General features: G+C 39.3%; 1 protein-coding gene and 1 non-coding gene across 2 annotated transcripts in view; one reads left to right on the top strand and one right to left on the bottom strand.

The window, feature by feature from the left end:
* Positions 1 to 22,128, top strand: part of RBFOX1 (RNA binding fox-1 homolog 1) — a 1,878,609-nt gene that overhangs the window by 292,875 nt on the left and 1,563,606 nt on the right. The window lies entirely within an intron of this gene.
* LOC114809635 lies at positions 12,784 to 12,921 on the bottom strand. Its single transcript, XR_003757411.1, has one exon. It is a non-coding gene; the product is annotated as a small nucleolar RNA SNORA7 (small nucleolar RNA).

Genomic DNA, 22,128 nt, shown 5'->3' with positions numbered 1-22,128 from the left:
TATATAAATCTGGTCTATTGAGGTAACATTTTGCACTGTTTTGGAATTTTATTAGTCCATTTTCTTGGTACAAGAATTAATTTATTGTGGAGTAAAATTAATCATCAGAGATGAAATAAAATTGATTTTACAGCATTATTGACTCGTTTCCCTTTCAGTAGGGTGAACTCCACTGGACTCTAAGAGTTTTTATAGGTTTATAAAACATTTAACTCCGATGTATTAAGGTGCCTGCATGGTTATTCAACATTAGCAAGAGAATTTAAATGAGGATTAGATTTGTGATCAATCTCCATATCTGGCACAATGATTAAGAAAATGACTGTCTTATTTCTCATCAAAGCCATAAATAGAAGCTTCATTATCTATCCCTAGAAAAGAATGATGCTGTTTGTTGAAAACAAACAAACAAACAACAGACTTGGAAGCAAGCAATGGATTTTGGCAGTAGAAGAAAGTATGGAAATGAGAGTCAGAAATGTAAATGGGAAATCCCAACCTGCTTCTAGAGTCATCGAAGAATGAGCCTCAGTTTTAATGTAGGCCCATTGCACTTAGTGATTTAAAAGCATTTTGTTTTGCGCTTTTTTAGTGACATATAGTAAAGTGCTTACTATACCCCATGCACTCTACAAAACACTGAGGTAGATACATGCTAATTAGGTTGGACGCTATGTCCCACGTGGGGGTTCACAGTCTTAATTCATCCATTTTTACAGATGAGGTAACTGAGGCACAGAGAGGTTAAGTGATTTGCCTAAGGTCACAGAGCAAACAAGTGGCAGAGCCAGGATTAGAACCCAGTTCCACCTGACACACCAAGCCTGTGATCTATCCACTAGGCGACTCTGCTTCTGGAAGGGTTATGGATGAGAGGAAACTCTTCAGAATATCACGTAAGAAATTAGAACATCTGAAGCTCTTTTCTAAATATACATGGAATTCTGCACTTGGCTTGAGTAGAGAAGCAGTATGTACCAATATAGTTCAGGGAATGGACTACTTAGGCAAATTGAGAAGTAAACAGCTCATCTTTCCATTAACCCCACAAAATGTTTAGACTTAGCAGAGCCCTTGATGTAACAGCTCCTTTTCAAACTTATATATTTATTTTCCCCCAGGAGTAGTTCAAATTGGCTCAGATGAAAACTGGCCGAAAGATCATAAACAAAGGATAATGATAAATGGTAATGCCATCCAGTTGGCAGGAACCTCAATAAGGAGAAGGCTAGAGGGATTGGTAATAGGTTTGGACTTGCATTTTTTTTTCTAATGATTTGGAAGAGAGAGTAAATTGCATGTTAATGAAATTTGCAGACGATATTAATTGGAGGGTGTTGCAAGCAGAGTGGGGACTGAGAAATTGCATACGCCTGCCCTAAACAAGTTAGGAATATGGGCAGAAAAGATTAGAGGAGGATTTGACTGGTAAATGATAAACTTATAATTGATAAACCGTATCCACTAGAGTTGGAGGAAAAGGCAAAAATAACCCAGAATGGAAAACTGGGGAGACAATCTCAGGAAGAGGCCAATGGATTTCAGTGGATAGAAAAATATGTGGCAGGTTTAGATGACACACTACATCAAAAAAATGAACCTCAGTTTTTGGCCCGAGTAGGTGGAATTAAAACTTTCCAGAGCCCAGAATCCTTGGTTCCTCTCTATAGATTCAATACAGCACACCCTGGGTCTGTAGATTCATTTCTGAATGCTTCAATACTAGGAAGATGTAGACAGATTGTAGAGAGTTTGGCAAAGGAGAACAAAACAGATTAAGGGAATGGAGGGTTTGATTTATGAGAAGAGATTAAAGGAGTTAAATTTGCATAGCTTGGCTAAGCACTGTCTAAGGGAGGACATAAGTACACAGATACTTAAAAAGATGTAAACAACAAGGTTGAAGTGAAATTATTTAGGCGGACACATGGGGTATAGCTAGAAGTAATTAAGATAGGCAAATGGCAGTGGAATTCATCTCAGGAGAAAATTAAAGGAAAATTTAAGATAGTAAATGAGCACATGGGTCTGCACTCGTTCCAAGTGCAGTTGAAGTACTTTTTTGATATTTTTAACAGATGAACCTTCTCTACATCCCTGAGAGAAAAGGGGATGGAAATCCAACTATGAAAGGAGGTCTGGTCCATGAGCTCAGGGCCTAAATACTATCAGGGTGGGCCTAATAAAAATGGACAGGGACCACAAATAGCTCTCTCTTTGCTAGTTTCACAGAATTTTATGTTAACGACGGGATTATTTTACAATGGAATATGTTTGCTGCAGGCAAATGTTTAATTATCTTGTTACTACTTAGTAGAATGCTTGGTACTTAGTAAATGCTTAACAAATACTGCTTTTATTATTATTATTATTCTTAGTGCCATTTTGAGATGGGTGGAAGTTGGGTCCCCAACCAGAAAAACACACACACACCCACACATCCTTCACTCTTGTAGAAGACACTGCTGCTGCTGAAATTCACCTTTGAATGTGTGCAAGATTGAAAAGGTCAATACAGGACCCTCAGTTCTGGCCATATTGTACACATAAAAAACAGCCACTTATGCTGACATATTCAACAATTGCTGTGTCTGGTAATGTTTTCACTTTGGCAACTTTATCTCTTGATTATTACGAAGCTTCTGTTCAGAAGGATCCACTCTTTTCTTGATTGCAGTATGCCATGCTGGTCTAACCTTTAGTTTTTAGTTGTAATGCAACATTGTGTGAGGTTCTGTTTAACCACATCCTTAAAGCATTTTTTTTTTACTTATGTCCAAAACAGAACTCCTTTTCTTCCCTCTCTAACCCTGTTCTCCCACTGACTTTCCCATCATGGTAGACGGCACCACCATCCTTCCTGACTCACAAGCCCATAACCTGATGCCTCTCTCTCATTCAACCGAAATATTCAATTCATCACTAAATCCTGTCAGTTCCACCAACATCGCTAATATTGTCCCTTTCCTCCTCAATCCAAACTGATACCATGTTAATACAACCATTTATCCTTTTCTGCCTTGATTACAGTATCAGCATCCTTGATGACTCCCAAGCCCCTGTCTCTCCCCACTCCAGTCCATAATTTATTCTGCTGCCATGATCATTTTTTCTACGAAAACTTTCAGGACATGCAACCCTGCTCCTCAAGAAACTCCAGTGGTTGCTCATCCACTCCGCTTCAAACAAAAACTCTTCCTCGTTGGCTTTAAATCACTCTACCCCTTTGCCCCCTCGTACCTCACCTTGCTACTCGCCTACTACAACTCAGCCTACTACAACCCTCTAATGCTAATCTTTCACTGTGTCTCGGTCTTGTCTATCGCACTGCTGACCCCTCACCCAAGTCCTTCCTCTGGCCTGGAACATCATCCCTCTTCAAACCCGACAGACAATTACTCTCACCGGCTTCAAAGTCACATCTCCTCCAAGAAACCTTTCCAAACTAAGCCACACTTTTGCAAATCTCCCACTCCCTTCTGCATCACCCTGACTTGGGCTCTTGCTTCATCCCCCTTCCATCCCCACAGCACTTATGTACACATTTGTAATTTATTAATGTTTTTTCAATGTGGCAGGGAATGGGTCTGTTAATTGTTGTGCTGTACTTCCCAAGAGTTTAGTATAGTACTCTGCACACAGTAAGCGCTCAATAAATATGATTTAATGAATGGATAAATGAGTGAATGACTTCCTTTTTGGTTCCAAAATTCAGCTCGCCTTTCAGCAGCTTGGTTGGATACTGTTTTGTTATTCATCTTCCACACATTTCCAACCCTTCAGAGGTTTGTGAAGGTAAGCATAGCTTCACAGCTAGGAGAGTGATTTTATTTTATAATTTCCTTGTTTGTGATTTTGTCTTGATTTTTTATTTTCAATATAGACCATACATTATCCTGAAGGAACTGGCCATAGAGTCTTAGTCATGTTTATGTGGGGGTCTAGGGATGGCTTAGTGGATAGATTATGGGCTTGGGAGTGAGAAGGACCTAGGTTCTGTTCCTCATTCTGCCATGTCTGCTGTGTGACCTTAGGCAAGTCGTTTATCTTCTCTGTGCCTCAGTTACCTCATCTGTAAAATGGGGATGTGTGCAAGCCCCATGTGGGGACAGGGACTGTGTTCAACCTGATTAATTTGTTTCTACCCCAAGCACTTAGAACAGTCCTTGGGGCATCATATGCACATAAGTACCACAATTATTATTATTTTTATTATAACTGCTATAGAGAAGATCAGAAAATTCTACTATTCCTATGACATTTTGTTTGGTCTAGTACTTAGTACAATGCTGTTGCAAGACTCTGACAGTCTTCCAGAGAAGGTAATGGCCTTCTCAATTTTTGTTTTTCTACTTCCTTGTCTATCCTGCTGTAGGTCAGTGTGCTGTCTGGTAACAATTCCTGTGACAGATTTTAGCTCTGTGTTGTCAATATACATTTTGGTTGTTTGCATGGTTTCACTGGTGTACCCTGAAATAGCATAGTTTTTCTTTAGGCATATCGTCAGCCCAATAACACCAGGCTGATTCAGTGGAGCAGTTTTGCAATCATTTCAACCCTTGTTAAGTGTATGGTTTCTAGGGATCTGTCATCTGTGTGCTGCAGTTCTTGATTGACCATTTATAGGACTTGTGCTCAAAGTCTTGCTGAGTTGGCAGAGCTTCCCAGGGATGCATAAGTGAATTCTGATCAGTGCATTCAGGTCTCCTTTTATATCTTCCCTTATGTACATATGTTTAAATTATGTATTATGCCATTATTTACTTATAATAATGTCTGTCTTATTCCCTAGACTGTAAGCTTGTTGTGGGCAGCAAATGTGTCAACCAACTCTGTTGAATTATACTCAACCAAGTGCTTAATAGAGTGCCCTGCATCCAGTAAACATTCAATAAATACCAGCTGATTGATTCATCTTCCAGCATAGCTGTAAAGAATAAATTGAACAAGATCATTTCTTTGCTCAAACTGCAATGGAGAATGGGTTGGATAGGAAATCCTTAACTGTGACCCCTCTTAGCCAAGCTACCAGGAAGCAATCTCAAAACGCTGATGAAGTCTTTGAAGTTGCCAAATATTCTAAGTAATTTCCAGTGTTTCTACTGATGGCATCACATAGGTCTTTGGGTCTATAAAAGTCATGCAGAGGTCTTTGTGCTGTTCCCTGTACTTTTCCAATATCTGCCTCATAAAAGAGATGATATCCACGGTTCCCCATAGTAATCTGAAGCCACATTGATGATATTATTTAGTAGCCCATCCAGCTGTCTTCTGTCTAGGATATTGCCAGGCAACAGAGAGGAATCAGATGCCATAATAATGGCTGAAAGCTGATCTTTCCTCTTTCTGTTCAAAGCTGAGAGTGATGTTGGCATCTTTGAGCTCTTATGGCATGTCCATGGGTTCCTCATGTTGAGGAAGAAGTTGTTTAATTGCTTAAACTGGGTATCCCTTCAATGCCTTAGCTATCACATTCAGGAGTCCTTAACATTTCTCACTCTACTGTGGTGATTTCCCCAGACACTGGGGAAAGGGTTAGGGTCATTGTTGGGAGCTTTTGCAAGTTTTGGTCTTCAATTAGTAGAAGATGTGTTGAGAGGAACTTTGAAATATCCTGCCATCTCTTCAAGATTCTCTCCTTGTCTGTGATGTAGCTGGAGTCACCCTCACGCTTCAGAGGAAGCGTGATACCATAAACTGAGCCATATAATATATGTGTGTATATACATATATATATACATGTACTATAAGCAAGGAGGGCAGAGGAAACATTTTAAAAACACATTAAAACAAAGCTTCACATAATTCTGCCAGAGCAACATGGCATGCTCCTATCAAGAAGAGAGCTGCTCTTTTGCAGCTGCTCTTTTTATCAATTAATTAATCATATTTATTCAGCGCTTACTGTGTGAAGAGTGTTGGACTAAGTGCTTGGAGAGTACAGGATAAAAGAGTTGGTAGACAGGTTCCCTGCCCCCAGTAAGTCAACAGTCTAAAGGGAGCAAAAAATCTTTTGGAGCAAAAGCTGTGTAAGAAATGGAGACAAGGAGGATAAAGAAAACAGTGCCAACTACTGCCAACATTAATCAAGCAGGACACCACAATGACAGACAGTATTTTCACTCACACCATGTGGCTAGGTTCTATGAGTCCCACTTGACTTTGTTTACTGTGTACCTTGAACATGAAGGACAACCTTATCTGTCTACCCTTCTGCTTACACATATACCTACACACACCCACACACAGTCTTCCCCCCTTCCCCGCGCCCCCCCACACTCTACACTAAGGTTTGGGAAAGAATACACAGGTGAGAATCAGACCCAATCTCTGGTCTTCAAGGGATTCACATTCTAAGAATAAAGGCGGGTGGGGAGAGGCCTGGTGACTAACATATAAGAAAAGATAAAACAGTAATAACATAGAAACAGTGAAAGATGAGGACAGAGAAAAAATCCAAAAAATAAAATAAAGTAAAGCCAGAGGGTAGCTTTGTTAAAAGTACAGAGTTTTGGATTTCTTGAGGCTCAATAATCACAGCCGTAGCCACAGCAAGGGCCTTCCTAATATTTTATGCATTGTGGAGGATTCATGCTGCTGCTGCTTCTACCCTTTCCCCCAGGAGAAAACCAGGCAGATTGGATTGTGGCTCTGAGATGACGCAGTGGGGTGAGTGGCCCAGGTCACTGGCTAAGCAGCTTGGTTGTCCAGAGGGTTGGAAGGCCAAATGACTGTTTCTGTCCTTCCTGCCAGGATGGAGCAAGGAAAGAATGGCTGCTTTTCCTTTTTTTTTCTCAAGAGATTGAAATAGTTGAAGCAGGATAACACATGCATTTGGGAAGTTCCTGGGTCTGTAAGATGTTTGGGGATGATTCAAAGGTGTTTGGGTGCTCTGTATTTAGGAAGCAGAGATTTATGGGTCATTATTTGTAACAAACACATGCCAACATCCACAAACATCTAAATTCCAGTGGATTGGCAAACATGACAGTGTGAAATAGAATTTCAAAATGGGGGAGACCTTAGGATGATATAGTGAGATATAGCTCATTTCCAAAAGGCTTTTGACCTGATGTGACCAGACATTTGATCTAGCAGAGGCAGGAAAATCTTTCTATTGTTACTTTGAATTTCTTGATTTTGCATCTGGTCTTATGTTTAACCAAACTTATTCCTTTCCATTGAAACAAACTAAATTCCAAGGAAGAAATGAGAGAGCAACTCTCCCTCTACCCTACATTTTGGTAAGCAGACATTTCGTTTGGGGAATTATTTTTGGGAGAGTATGCTTAATAGATCTTTATCACTTTTACAATACATTCTTAATGCACATTTTTCTCAAAGATGCATCATTAATTAATTATATCTACGTAACTTCCTAGGACATAGATGTTTCAAATGGTAGATGATAATCACCTACTTCCATTATTCATATTATCCATTTAGAAGCTTGAAAATATAATTCTCTAGCAATTTTGCCCCTTTTCACAACTGTGAGGCCTCTAATGGAGCTGAAATTAACTGGAGTTATCTACTCCTTCTCTTATGCTATCAGTCCAGTCCTGGGAATAGTTCTGAAAATCAATTTTCAACCATTTTCCACACCTGTACCTAAACAAACACCAATATTGCTCACTGGACAGACTGCCAGTATTTGAATCAGCCGTTATGCTAAATTAGTATCTTATATTAAGTCTCTCTGTGAATGAAACATAGTTTTGAACTTCTGTAGTAGGTGTGTTTGCTTTATTTGACAGCAAATGTTAACAATTAGGATTCACTCCTCCCCTTCTGTTCCATGATGTTCTATATTAGAGCCAATAATTTTAACAAGTGACGCATGTGAGCACATAATGGATTCTTAGCCATTTCTTAATAAAGTGGGATCGGTATTTCTTTCATTCAGAAGGATTCAGCGGACATGTAAGAATTGTAGGACCTCTTTGTAAGTCTTGGAATTCCTTTGAGGCTTCGTTCGTCCAGATTTATAAGGTTAACAAAGGTGTTCCTTTATTTTTTGTGGTTGATGTATGCAGACTCAGATAATAGTTTTAAACTGAGGAAACTAATGTACCCTGTCTTAACTTGAGGGGGTAAGCTAGTGGGATAAACAACCATGCCACAAATTTCATATTGCAAGTGGCCTTGATTCTTTTAAATTCTATATTCAAATTCCTATGGTGTCAAGTTGACAGTTGACAGGCAGGTGTCAGGCAGACAATTGGTGATGGGCAGTTTTCTCCAAGGACCTGTCAGGTGACTCCTTAGAAAAAGAAGGCCCATCTCCTTCATGGGGCAAGAGTGGCCTGTGGGAAAGCCAAAATCTCCATGGTGTCTTTGGCAATTCCAATTTCACCTTGGTTCTCCCTAAACTGTTTAGTCTGGAGAGATGTGGAAAAATTAGGAATGTGCCTAGAAAAAGAGCAAAATAAATGATCAGAAAGTTGAGGTTGTGAACCCGTGGAGAAATCTAAAGGGATTGGGGTTACTTAGTTTATCACAAAGACTGAAGGGTGGTGAGTGTTGTTTTTGCAGAAGTAGTGAAAGGTTCCATTAGCTGGCTGGTTCTCCATCATCACTAAAGGTTAGGTTGCAGCAGGATAGATTTATGAGAGACCCTTCCAGGTTCAGAAGGTGATTCAAAACTAAATAAGACTACTGAAGGGATTTATGAGCTCCCCATATGGAAAACCACATTTGTTTAAGTGGACCTCTGAGTTCCAATTGTGTTCTTGGATTCTAGAATTCCCTGGATCCCACTTCCTTATGTCAGGCCTTTGGACACAAAGAGAACTACTGGATTGCGGAAAGCATCAAAACTGACCCTCCTTACTCAGACATGACTGAAATTAATTCTCCTGGGAACTCTGACAGTATTTGAATTCAGCTAAAAAATTTACCACATGTTGGGTGAGCAAAGTTACAGAGCTACATTCAATCAATCAATCAGTTGTGTTTGTTGAGCACTTACTGTGTGCAGACCACTGTATTAAAGAATTTGAAGCAGTATTGCCTAGTGGATAGAGCATGGGCCTGGGTGTTAGAAGGACCCGGGTTCTAATTCTGACTCTGTCACTTGTCTGCTGTGTGACCTTGGACAACTCACTTAACTTCACTGTGCCTCAGTTCCCTCATCTGTAAAATGGAGATTAAGACTGGAGCCTTATGTAGGACAGGGACTGTTCCAACTCGATGATCTTGGATCTACCCCAGCACATAGAACAGTGCCTGGCACATCATAAGTGCTTAAGAAATACCACAATTATCACCATTATTATTATTATTAGAGAAAATATTAATTCATTCAATCATATTCATTGAGCACTTACTGTGTGCAGACCCCTGTACTGAGTGCTTGGAAAGTACAATGTGGCAACAGATAGAGACAATCCTACCCAACAAACAGGCTCACAGTCTAGAAGGAGGAGGCAGATATCAAAACAAGTAAACAGGCATCACTACTATCAAAATAGGTAAATAGAACCATAGATAAATGCACATCATTAATAAATAAATAGAATAATAAAATGTACAAATATATGCAAGTGCTGTGGGGAAGGAAAGGGGGAAGAACAGAGGGAAGGAGTAGGGGCAATGGGAGGGGAAGGAGGAGCAGCAGAAAGGGAGGGCTCAGTCTGGGAAGGTCTCCTGGAGGAGGTGAGCTTCTCATTAGGGTTTCGAAGAGGGGAAGAGGGTTAGTTGGGAGGATGTGAGGAGGGAGGGCATTCCAGGTCAAAGGTAAGGCATGGGCCAGGGGCCGACGGCGGAACAGACGAGGCATAGTGAGGAGGTTAGCGGCAGAGGAGTGGAGTGTGAGGAATGAGCTTTTAGATGGAGAGAAGGGAGGTAGGTTGGAGGGGGCAAGGGTGATGGAGAGCATTGAAGCCAAGAGTGAGGAGTTTTTGCTTCAAGCGAAGGTTGATAGGCAACTACTGGAGATTTTTGAGGAGGGGAGTCACATGCCCAGAGCATTTCTGCAGAAAGATAATCCAGGCAGCAGAGTGAAGTATAGATTGAAGCGGGAGAGACAGGAGGATGGAGATCAGAAAGGAGGCTGATGCAGGTAGTCCATTTGAATATTATGAAAGAGAAAAATACAGTAAAATAGAGTTGGTAGACATGATCCCTGCCTACTAGGAGCTCACAGTCTTTCAATACTTTTTCTTCCAACTTTTACCTATGAATGAAGATGAGAGAAATGGTCGCATCATAAACCACAGGCTTTTAGTACATCACCCTGCCAAAGAAACCTATATTTCTATTTATTTATACTGATGTCTGTTAACTTGTTTTGATGCCTATTTCCCCCCTTCTAGACTGTGAGCCCACTGTGGACAGGGATTGTCTCTCTTCGTTGCTGAATTGTACTTTTCAAGTGCTTAATACAGTACTCTGAACACAGTAAGAGCTCAATAAATATGATTGAATGAATGAATTATGAGACCAAGGTGCACTACTTTGTGCACTACTATGCTGCACAAAAGAAAACCACGGTGGGATGTTAGGGGGTTGGGGATGTTAGGATGTTAGGGATGTTGGGGTAGGGGAGATGGGGTAGAGAGGGAAGAAGTTAACAAGGTGAGGTAATAAATCCCTAAGACTCAGGGAGGAGGTTAATAAGAAAAAAAAAAATAGCTCCTCCAAGATTCTTGCTGCCTCTAACAGGGACAGAACATTGGGTTGGATGATCTTAACCAGTAATGACATGTTTTCTGTTGTTATGTTCCTATGTTCAAAGAGAAATACTACTTCTATTAGGTGACCATTTTAATCTCTACCCCCCTTGACAGGAGGCATTAGACCTAATCATCTAGGTAGCTTTAAGTGTCTCTCCACAAATCACATTTTAAAATGAAACAATAGCACTTATAAAGTGAGCCTCTTTTTTGTTCCAGTGACATGTTAATGGTATTGTTTGTGTCAAAATGTAAATGGCAGCGATGTCATTTGCATAAATTAATCACCAAGTTTATCCTTAAGTAAAAGCCCTTCTTGGGCTGCTCCTTTTCATCTCTCTCTTGAGCAGCCACAATCAGGAAAAGAGGGCCATAGCCAACCAAACTGTTTCAGAAAGAGTTTGATTCTAGGTGGTGAATGAAGCTATCAGGCATGATCTCCCTAAAATTTCCCCTGCTCCTCTCCAATTCCCCCCTCCTCCTCCATCCTCTCTGACCTTCCCAATATCCCCAGCAGTACCTCAAGAAATGAGCTCTCACCTCCTCTCAAAATGTACCTGCTCCACCCAGGCTCCTGGCCCCATTGATCTCTTCATAACTTATTAAAACACTTCCTCCCTAGCCTCCTCCCTCCTTGATGGGCATCTTCAACAATTCACTTTACAATGGCTTCTTCCCCACTGTTTTTAAATATGTTTATGTATCTCTTTCCCCCCCAAAACCCTCTCTTGACCCATGGCTCCCACCAGTTATTACCCCATCTCTTGCCTACCATTCCTTTCCAAACCCCTTGAGAGAGTTGTTTACCCCTGCTGGTCTCCACTTCCTGTTCTCCAATTCTCTCCTTGATCCCCTCCAATCTGGTTTCCACCCCATTCACTCCATGAAACAGCCCCTCTCTAAGGCAACCAGTGATTTTCTTCTCACCAAATCCAGTGGCCTCCACTCCAACCTAATCCATCTAGGCCTCTCTCAGCTGCCTTTGACACTTTGGACCACCCCCTTCTCCTTGAAACTTTAAGAAACTTTGCTTTCCTGACACTGTTCTCTCTTGGTTCCTCTCTTTCACTCCGACCTCTCCTTCTCAGTTTCTTGCAGGACACTCCTCTGCTCCCAAACTCTGTCAGTGGGGAGGGTCCTTCAAGGGCTCAGCTCTGGATCCCCTTCTATACCAATTCCCTTAGGGAATGAATTTGCTCCTGTGGCTTCAAACTACCATCTCTGTGCAGATGATTCCTGTCACTAGCCCCCAGTTCGTACCAACGAGGACCTTCCTGGCCGGGGAGTCTCAGTGACACGTAATAGAGTTCAAACCACACTTCAGATCACCAATGTTACCGTGAAAAGTGTTTTACTTAGTTTTACCAAAGTGTAAGGGAGTGGCACATACATACACTCACTCATTCCACTCCACCAAGGGTCCAGTACCAGTCTGTGGTCAAAGGAGCCCATTCCGCCAATGCTTCTTTTATCAGCTTCCAAGTGCTGCTGCCTTCTGCTGCTGTCGAGTGCTGCTCTCCTGCTGTTCTCAGCGTGCTTCCTTCTAGCTTCTCTTCCTGCCTTTCCTCTGCATGCCCCTTTTCGAGCCTCAAAGCAGCCGTGGCTCTACTTGGCAGTCATTGATTGGTCCAGGTTGGTTACCAGGTAGAACAGGGAGAGAAAGCCACGCCCCCTCCATGCCCCACCCCTACAGGCCAGCAATCACCTGCCTCAGGTAGGGCCCATCAGTGGCTTTGCAGAGTCTGATCCTTTGTTGTTTAGGGGATCACAAACAGTCTCTAACAAGGCAGCTTGTTGTGGGCTCACCACAATTCCCAAATCTATATCTCCAATCCTGACCTCTTTTCTCTGCTGTCTCTCAGCAGAGACCTCTCCCAGCACTTACTCTCTCCATCTTATTCTGTCGAGTTGTGACCAACCCATAGCGATGTCATGGACACTTGTCTCCCACAATGCCCTACTTCCATCTGCAATCGTTCTGGTAGTGTATCTATGGAGTTTTCTTGCTAAAAATACTGAAGTGGCTCACCATTATCTCCTGCGCAGTAAAGGAGTCTCTGCCCTTGACTGTCTCCCATGCCGCTGTTGTCCAGCACAGATGAGTTGGACTTGTAGCAGATTGCCTTCTACTTGCTAGCCACTGCCCAAGCTAAAAATGGAATGGATATGCCTCTGCTTGACTCTCCCTCCCATAGTCGAGACTGGTAGAGTACTGGAAACTCTCCAGGTGTGACCCTGAGAGGCAGCACTTATTACACTGCTTTATACATAGTGAGCACTCAATAGATACCATTGATTAATCATTAACTGCAATCTGTATGATATTCCTTGGTTAAATATAAGCACTGCATTAAATACAATGTTTGCAACAGAGAAACACATATTTACATTAACAACACATTCTCGGTGCCTCAGTTACCTCATCTGTAAAATGGGGATTAAGACTGTGAGCCCCACTGGGGACAACCTGATTCCCCTGTATCTACCCCAGCGCTTAGAACATTGCTTGGCACATAGTAAGCGCTTAACAAATACCAACATTATTATTATTATTATTAACACAAAATATGACTCAAGGGAAAGATGCAACAATAATTCGACAGCCCCATCCATAATTAGCCTAGTTGAAGCATCTTATCTTTATGCGTGATACGCACTCTTGGAAATATATCATTTCTTTTCAAAATGGAACAGTATTGCCGAAACCAATGTTTAGGCAGGTGATGTGCATAGAAAATGTTAATTCCCAAGCTATCTTCAAAGTATTTGCTGATAGGATTTATAGAATAGCACTGAATTATTCAAAAAGAGCATGAGTTACTGCAGGTGAACTAATTGACATCAGGAAATAGCTTTTATGTGTAAACTCCTCAGTCCCAATCCCATCCCATTATTACTACAGATTCAGCATCAAGACTTTCCTCTGCAACCTAAGTGATTTGAATAATAATATTAATTCAAAGGCCAGTAATAATTAATACCTTGTGTCAGAAAACTGGAAGAAAGTTGGTACTTATCACACTGGCTTTCCAACTTGCTTTATAACATATGTGTTCATTTTGTAAACTTACTGAAGATGAAAACTGTCCTTGAGGCCATGGAGAGTGACCTTTGTACTTATGTGTTAGGTTTGGTATCCTCTAGGTATTTTTTGACATTAAATGATGCTCCTAATAATCAAGGTGCCGGTCATGAAATAGCTGAAGGTTAACCTAACAGCATAGTCACCTATAAAAATAATCAGCAAAAGCGATACAGAAGCTGGTTTTCTCTGGTTTTCCCTTCAGTTACCAACCCAGCTTAGTAAGACAGAGCCCAGAAATGCATTCATTCGATAGTATTAATTGAGCACTTATTGTGTGCAGAGCACTTAATTTCAGCAGGTATTCATTCTTGGCTGCCCGGATCATCAGAGGCTTACCAATGCTAGGCCGAATATCAAGGAGAAGAAAATGAAATGTTGCTTTCTACTAGTTAGAGTGAAATATCAGTTAAATATTTTAATGACTAGCAGATTAAAACATTTTCAAATATTACATCAGCAGATTTTTGGAAAATTGAAACTTTTCATAAATGAGGCACTAGTTTAAATTATTCTGGTAGTGTTTCAGCATAGGTAATACTTTTATTAAGTGTGGCATCTGGCTGAATCAGAAAGGGTGGGGAATGGACTGATTCTTTAGTTTTGCGCTGTTTTTTTCTACAGTCTTCTGTTGAAATGTTATTATATGTGTGCAAATTTTTACATATGCAGAAATGGCTAGGCATTTCTTTGGCCATTTGGCATCTTTTAGCCATATGGCGAGTTGGGAGAGTTTAGCTTGGATTTGAGGGTTGAAACCAAGTCTTGAAAAAATAGTTTTTTTCATATTTTCCACCTTAATTCTCAGTTTTACTTAAGTTATATATTCTCTTGGTCATATTGATCTGTTTAGCAATAAGAATGATCTTTTTTCTAAAGCCCAGTATAAGCAATCTAAAAAGAATAACATGTCCTTATATAGATGTCAGAGAGGTATTATTCCACTGATTTGTTGGGGAAGAGTGAATATAAATTGATGAAAAAAGTTTTGAGAACTTACTTATATACCTATGATGTGCACTTAAAAAAAAAACCACCTCTCCACTTCTCTATTGAATACTTAAGTTTGAGAATAGAGTAAGCCTGGTTTTCAGTTCTTTTTGATAATAATGAAGTCCTATTTTTCATCATGTCAGTTAAAGAACTGAAATGCAGGAAGGTTTTGTACCTGCTACTGAACTTTAAGAAGATATGGGAGGAGGAGGAGGAGGAGGAGAAATAGTAGTATAATAGTAGTAGGAGTTGAGCTCTAACTTACTGCTGTGCACTGTTCTAGGTGATTTAGGAAGCTACTGATTTAGAATACTGAGGTGATATACTCCCTGCCCCCAAAGAACTTACCTTCTGGGGAGAAAAACATAAAAATAAACCCTTATTGAAAAAAGTGAGGATGAAACTTGCTGGTTTCTGTAATTGAGAGCCTAAGTGTATTCAGTTCCTGATTAATTCAGTAACAGGATTTTTTTCCCTCATATCAAAGATGACTCTAGACCAAGGTGAAGCAACCTAAAGCAATAATTACAAAATGGCTAAATAAATACATAATATTCATAGGCAGAAGGCACATTATCTTCTCAATTTTAAGGAAAATTAATATTTCTGCTGGATATGATGATTTTTGGTCATCAGGAAAGGGGAGGAAATTGTATGAAGGATCTGAGGAAGTAGTTCACAATAAAGGAATAATAATGATAGAATTAAAACAGTGGAAAGTGAAGGGAGAAAACTGAATACCTTTTATAGTAGTCTATGAAATATAAAAGTGAAATATAATGGCATAAAAAGATGACTCTAGAGAAGTAGCAGAAAAAGGATTCAACAAGATTGTAAATGCAAGCAGTGCAGTTAAATGAAATGGGGCTAAGGCAGACAATGAAAATACAATAGTATTTGGGAAAAAGGTGAATTAAAATTGTTGAAAGGGGTTTTCTGACTGAGTAGTGTGAAGATGTTGAAAATTCATGTTGAAAATTAGCTAAATGCATAATACAGATGGTGAAAAAACACAATGTAAATACCATTAATATGCTCCTTTGGAACATGTGTCCTTATTAACCTGAACACACTCTCAAGTATAGGGAAATAATTGCATCTCACTTTATGACTTTTGATGAGAAGTCAGATTTTTCTAGTGAAAAGTTACTTCCTTGAAGTATAATTTGAAACCACTGGGATTCCATTTGAGTTCCTAAAGTAAACATTTCCTAAATCAAATCATAGTGACTAAGGAAAGAGTGAAAGAGTTATAGAGGTTTAAAAGTGCCTAATTTTTTTACACAAAATACTTTATACACTGAGAGAACAGAATGCGATTCTCAGTAAAAGTTTAGATTTTTTCTCTTTCTTCCTCCAGTACTCCCTTCCCACTTTCTAACTACTCCTCAATTTTCTCTTCAGATTCTTGCCTTTCTTTCCTCCCATCATATACTTCTCCTTCCCTTCTTTCCAGTTCCTCTCCTCTGCCTTCTCTAATCTCCTCTCAATTCCCTCACCTCTCTTTTCCTTTCTTTATTTTTCTCTTTACATCTTTTTCTTCCTCATTCTTTCCCTCCTTTCCCCATCTCTCTCTTCCTTCTCCTTTTGGAACCCACTTTCCTACCACTTCCCAAATTTAAACTCTTTCTAAAATATATTACTTGTTGAATGGCTAAGAAACAAAGCAAGGTACAAACAATCGAGGAGACAGATCTAGAATGTAAATATGCCCACATATATAAATACTGATGATGAGCACGCACATACACACAAATAAGTGTAGGAAGTGGCTGAAATGGTTGATAAGATCCTGCTACTGATATAGTTGAGGAAGACCTTTAGAAGAGGTGGGATTTTAGGAGACCTTTAAGTTTTTCCTAAACTTCTTTTCTTTTGTCTGAGGGCTGCTATCCTGAATTTTACTGCACATGTTTCATGCCCTCACTCCCAAGCTTTGGAAATAAAACTATGTGTCTATGCTGAAATCACCAGTGGTTTCACATGGAAGCACTTCACTCTTTTCAAGGATCCTACTACCTTGCTTTGAATCTGCATACATAGTCAGTGCTCCTAAGTGAGGGGATTCACCATTGTTTTACATGGAGATATCATGGAGAATGATTCATTCATTCATTCATTCGTATTTATTGAACACTTACCGTGTGCGGAGCACTGTACTAAGCACTTGGAAAGTACAAATACCCAACAACGGGCTTCACAGTCTAGAAAGGGGAGACAGACAACAAAACAAAATAAGTAGACAGGCATCACTACCATCAAAATAGATAAACAGAACCCATAGATAAATGCACCCTGAGGCAATGAATTCCCCAGTTATGTATATATTCCCACCTCTGTATATCATTCCAGCTCTTACTATTACTACTTTTAATATCATTGTAAATTTGTAGAAACACTCTGCCCACATGTATGTGTTAAAACCAAAGGTGACATCTTGGAAATTTTACAAATGATATTTGGAAGTTTTTTCAGGGCACCCACAATTTGCCACAGAACAACCAATTGCTAATCATACTACTTTTCTCAGTAACCTGTCAGAAAATTATTTTCTGTCCAACTAAATAATTCTCATGTAATTTCAGCGTAGTTCCTCATTTTCTATCTTTAATCGAATAGGAAGAGAAGTAGGCCAGTATCCTCTTTTTAATAAAAAAAACCTTGCTTTTAAAGATGGTCATTAAAATCCGACTTAGGAGTGTCCTTTTCCATCTAAAGAAACCCTGATCCTGTAACCTTTAACCTTTATTCACAGGACTTGTTTTCCATTTTTTTACTCTCCCCTTCCTTCTCTCCAATTTCTCAGATATAATGACCAAAAAATGATCACGTTGTTTAAAAGGACTCTGACTAAGGTAGAGTGCAGTAAGAGTTTACTTTATCTCATTTTTAATACATCCTAATATCAGGTAGTTCTTTAACAAAACAATACCTTGCTGCCCATATTTAGCTTATATTCCACTGTCACTGTGGAGTAATGGCCATTCTTTGGTCCTGAAATTCTTAAATCCAGATAATCTGAGATACACTTAGTTGCTCACCAATAAAAGATGTAGGTCTTTCATAAAGCAAAGTACAAAATGAATTCCCAATGTTTTCTGTTTGATCTTTCATTGGTTTTATTACCATTCAAGTGATTCACTCATTTCCGTATGTCTTTTATCTCTTTCTTTTTTGGACTAGTTGTTATATGAATTTTTGCCTTCCTTGCGTATTCTGAATCTTGAGGTAATCATCTTGTAAGAGTATTTACAGAATAACAAAATATGCTGGGCCGCTTCCATTCCCACTTGTTCTCTGCTTTCTTATTCTTTGATTTTTGTTTCCGTCTATTGTGATAAATACCTAAGTGCCTTAGTGGTTGGGGACAACTGTATATTCCAGGATTCTTTATACAAAACGGGTTACAGGTGTCATGTTTAGAAAGTGCAAAAAGATAAAAAGCATCAAAAACCACAGCACTCATTTTGATCCCTTAAAGTCAGTGAGGAACATATCCTGTGGTAAGGTTTTTATCAGTATTCAAATTTGGGTTGTCCCTAGCTGTTTTTGAAGTTTCTTTTTGTTACACATTAAGGCAAAATGCCCATTCACCAAGTACATGCTATGGATATTGTTTTACAAGATTATTTTGTCCTGTTAATCATGGGTATGATAAGCTAGGCTCTGGAAAGGTTGAATTTTTAGTACTATCATATTTTACTTTTACTTTTAGAAAATAGCAGGACATAACACTGGCATAAAAAGGATGGGTTGATAAGTAAACATTTGACATGGCAAACCACTGGTCACTTCTAAAGTAGTGTTGAAACTGTCTTTGACTAAATGAGGGAGAGTGGTAGTCATACAATTCCATTTACATGTTTTATCTGATTTGAAACTTTTATTTTTCAGTGATGGGAAAAAGTCTGTGATACTCATAATCATTATCATAATCAATATTTATTGAGATCCTACTGTGGGCAGCATACTCTTGTAAGCATAATCCCTGCCCTCAGGTTGTTCACAATCTGATGGGAAGACAGGCATATACCAGAGTCTTTGCAAATAGTGAGAGGAGGCTGAAGTCAGCACTGATGTGTCTTTGAATCAGAACTGAAGGTTTCAAAAATAATTATTAATATGCCCGTAAGAAGAAAAACAAATGGGAAAAGGTGAATTTGCTTTATAAACAGAATGGGGATCAAAGATACAAGCGTTGTTTCAGCTTCACCAGCGCATATTGCCAATTTGCAAATGTGAGTGGAAAAGTTTATTTTGGCAACTGACTTGCAAATCATACATTACTAGTTGTCCTGAAAATCACTCCATCAAAACTCATGGCTCTGAGTTTCTTTCTTCCATCAGTTTGGCTCCCTGATAGAGAAAATAAAAAGAGTATCAACGTAATAAATATAAATGGAAGCAATCAACCCTCATGCTATTTTTAAGATATACTATATCATTTGAAGAGACAAACTGATGAAAAAGATAAATGTTTCCACTCTTTTCTGGCAGGGACTACACTTAAGAATTTGTGGATGGAAGCAGAATAGATCCAAGCTTTATATTTTCCCTGATATAATTTTCTCTCTAGACATAGTACCTTTTTTTTCAAGCCCAGTTCCATTTGTAGCAGAAAGCCCTTAAATGAGCCCCACACTAGAGGTTCGTGTGCTGAGCCAGTCAGACTGTGAATCTGTGTATTATTACTGAACTTTATCCTTGGAATACACAGCCTCAGTTTAGTGTGAATATTAAGTGTCAGACTCAAATACACTGGTGAGAGATTTGAAGCAACCAGCAGGTGTCTATTTCAACCCTAAAAGCATCTGAACACCCTTTTTATTGATGAGGTCTTATTTCACACGTGTCAGATTACTGGTGTGAAGCCGCCGATGAAGGACATGATGGTGGAGATTTAGTTACCTACAGTTTTCCGATTTCCTAAAATGTCCAAGGAAGAGCTCAACAGGGGCATGTGTGAGATTGCTTAGAAATGTAAGGGCTGCTTTCAAGAACCACAACCACATTTTAATTTTTGTTTGCAAAGAGATTGATCAAGACGTTTAGTGTTCCTGGGTACTGATAAACTCTTTTGAGCTACTCACCAGTGTTATAACAATAGCTGTATTGCTACCATTTTGGAAAACATTAAAATAAGATGACTTTTGGCCCCTGAGAGTTCTTGTCTTAAGGGTTCTTAGCTTATTGTTAGCTCAGAATTGCACTTGAGACTTACTCATTTCTCTTGACTTCTACCAGTCATATTTTCCCTAGAAATTATGGAGGGATTTCTAGAGGTAGCAGTGTGGTCCAGTGGAAAGAGTATAGTTTGGGGGAGTGCAAGGATCTGGATTATAGTCATGGCTCTGCCACTTGCCAACTCTATATCTTCAGTCAAGTTCCTCAACTTCTCTATACCTCCATTTCTTCATCTGTAAAATGGGAATGAAATGCCTGTTCTCCTTCCCCCTTACAATGTGAGCCACATGTAGGGGCCGGGACTATGGTTCAAAATGATTATCTTGTATCTACCCCATGTTTAGTACAGTGTTTGGCACATAGTAAGAGCTTAACAGATAACACACTCATTATTCAGTATAGACCTATTAAAGGAATTTACTTTTCTTCTGAACTTGGAAGTTGAAATTCCCCGAGAGCAGTGATCAGGAGATTATGAGGATTCCAATGAAGCATATTGTTTCCTTATGAATCATATCTCAGGTGAAATTTACCATGGTTTATGGTAATCATCATAGATCAGTACGATGAAGAGTAGGAATATGTTGCCAGATTTTAGTGAACAAATGGTTTGATAGAAACATTTTTAACTCTACTGTATCATGACTATTTGTTTATAGAAATGGGCCATCCGCTAGAGGAAAAAAAATAGTCTTTTATCCTTAGCTAATCCTCACCTCTTAAGCATCATTTGTTATTTATCTCATGATGTGAATCCTTTCACAATTGATTCATTTTACTCTTTTAGTTACAGATGAAACTCAGAGATGCTTTTACTTCCCACTTAAGTGATATGAATTGTTTTATTGTTTCCAGTGGAATCACAAACATCACTTGATTTAAATGGGCAAGGTATCTGACCAAACACATCTTAGAAAAGAACATAATCTAAAAATAGAATGACTATGGATCTAGGGCAAACTTAGAATTTTGTAGGCCCTTTGGCAAAGTATTAGAAAAATATAGAAATGTCTAGATAGACCCTAGTTCATCTGGTCCATCTTCCATCTGATTATCTTGATCATCTACCCATGGTTTAGTACAGTACTTTGGCTTAACAAATACCCCATTATTCATTATGATAATCATGTACTGACTTACAGGTGCTTTATTCACTTTAAATGCTTAAGCTGCCATATGTGGGGTTGAGCATGCCAAGGTCATAGTATAATTACCAGAGTACACTGGTATCCTTGGTCTAGGGCTGCTACCTTGCATGGGCGACAATGACTATTCTCTGAATTTGAATCATGAACATCAGAGTAGGCCCAGCTAACTGGGTACAGTTGATTTGGGTTTCGGATAGACGTGGCTTTGGAGAAGGACACAGCAAAACCCAGATGTAATACCTAAAACAGTCCTCAGCTATCAACTGATGGAAACTTCAAGGTAAATGCCCTGAAAATGTGAGCATTTGGCAATTTGCCAGAAAGTGAGGTGATCAAAGGTGAGAAGAGTATCTTGAATAAAGAGCCTGAGGTCTGGTCCTTGTGTAAGCTTGTTATAGGTAGGAAATGTGTCTGTTACAGTGTTAGGTTGTACTCTCACAATCACTTAATGAAGTGTTCTGCACACAGCAAGTGCTCAATAAATACGATGGATTGATTGATTGAAGGTGACTGGAAGGAATATCTAGAGTGAAGAGCTGTGGGAAGTTGCTGAAAGTAATTAGAAATATGCATTTCTGTGCAGAACTGAGAATCCTCCTTGAAGCTGGTATTGATGCTCTTTGTATTTTTCCTGAAACTCTTTCTCCTCCCTTCTCTTTATAACTCTCCTAGTGAATGAAAAACTCCCACTAATGCAGAGCTTCACTCCAGAGAACTGGTGAGATGTTGCAGTACAAGCTGCATTTTAGTGCCATTTTGCCTGAAGGCCAGGCACACATCCGCTGAATGTTACAGATGAGGTTATTATTGGTGATCAGAATAGAGTAATAAAAATAGTCTCACCCAAGTGTACATTCCCATTTAGGTAAGATATATTCAGTGATGCCAAATAAACATTTGATAAATTGAATGGAAATAACCTGCTACTTCAGAAAATCCAGTGTTAAAGTTAATCTGACACTGGAGTGATCTGGTGTAGTGACTTACCTCTAGTGATACCAAACCAGCTACCATATTGAAAAAATTGTAGATATATAAAAGATTA

Source organism: Ornithorhynchus anatinus, chromosome 2 (genome assembly GCF_004115215.2).
Source record: "Ornithorhynchus anatinus isolate Pmale09 chromosome 2, mOrnAna1.pri.v4, whole genome shotgun sequence".
Lineage (NCBI taxonomy): Eukaryota > Metazoa > Chordata > Mammalia > Monotremata > Ornithorhynchidae > Ornithorhynchus > Ornithorhynchus anatinus.
The sequence above is the reverse complement of the archived record's forward strand: the minus strand, read 5'-3'. Positions and strand labels throughout refer to the sequence as shown.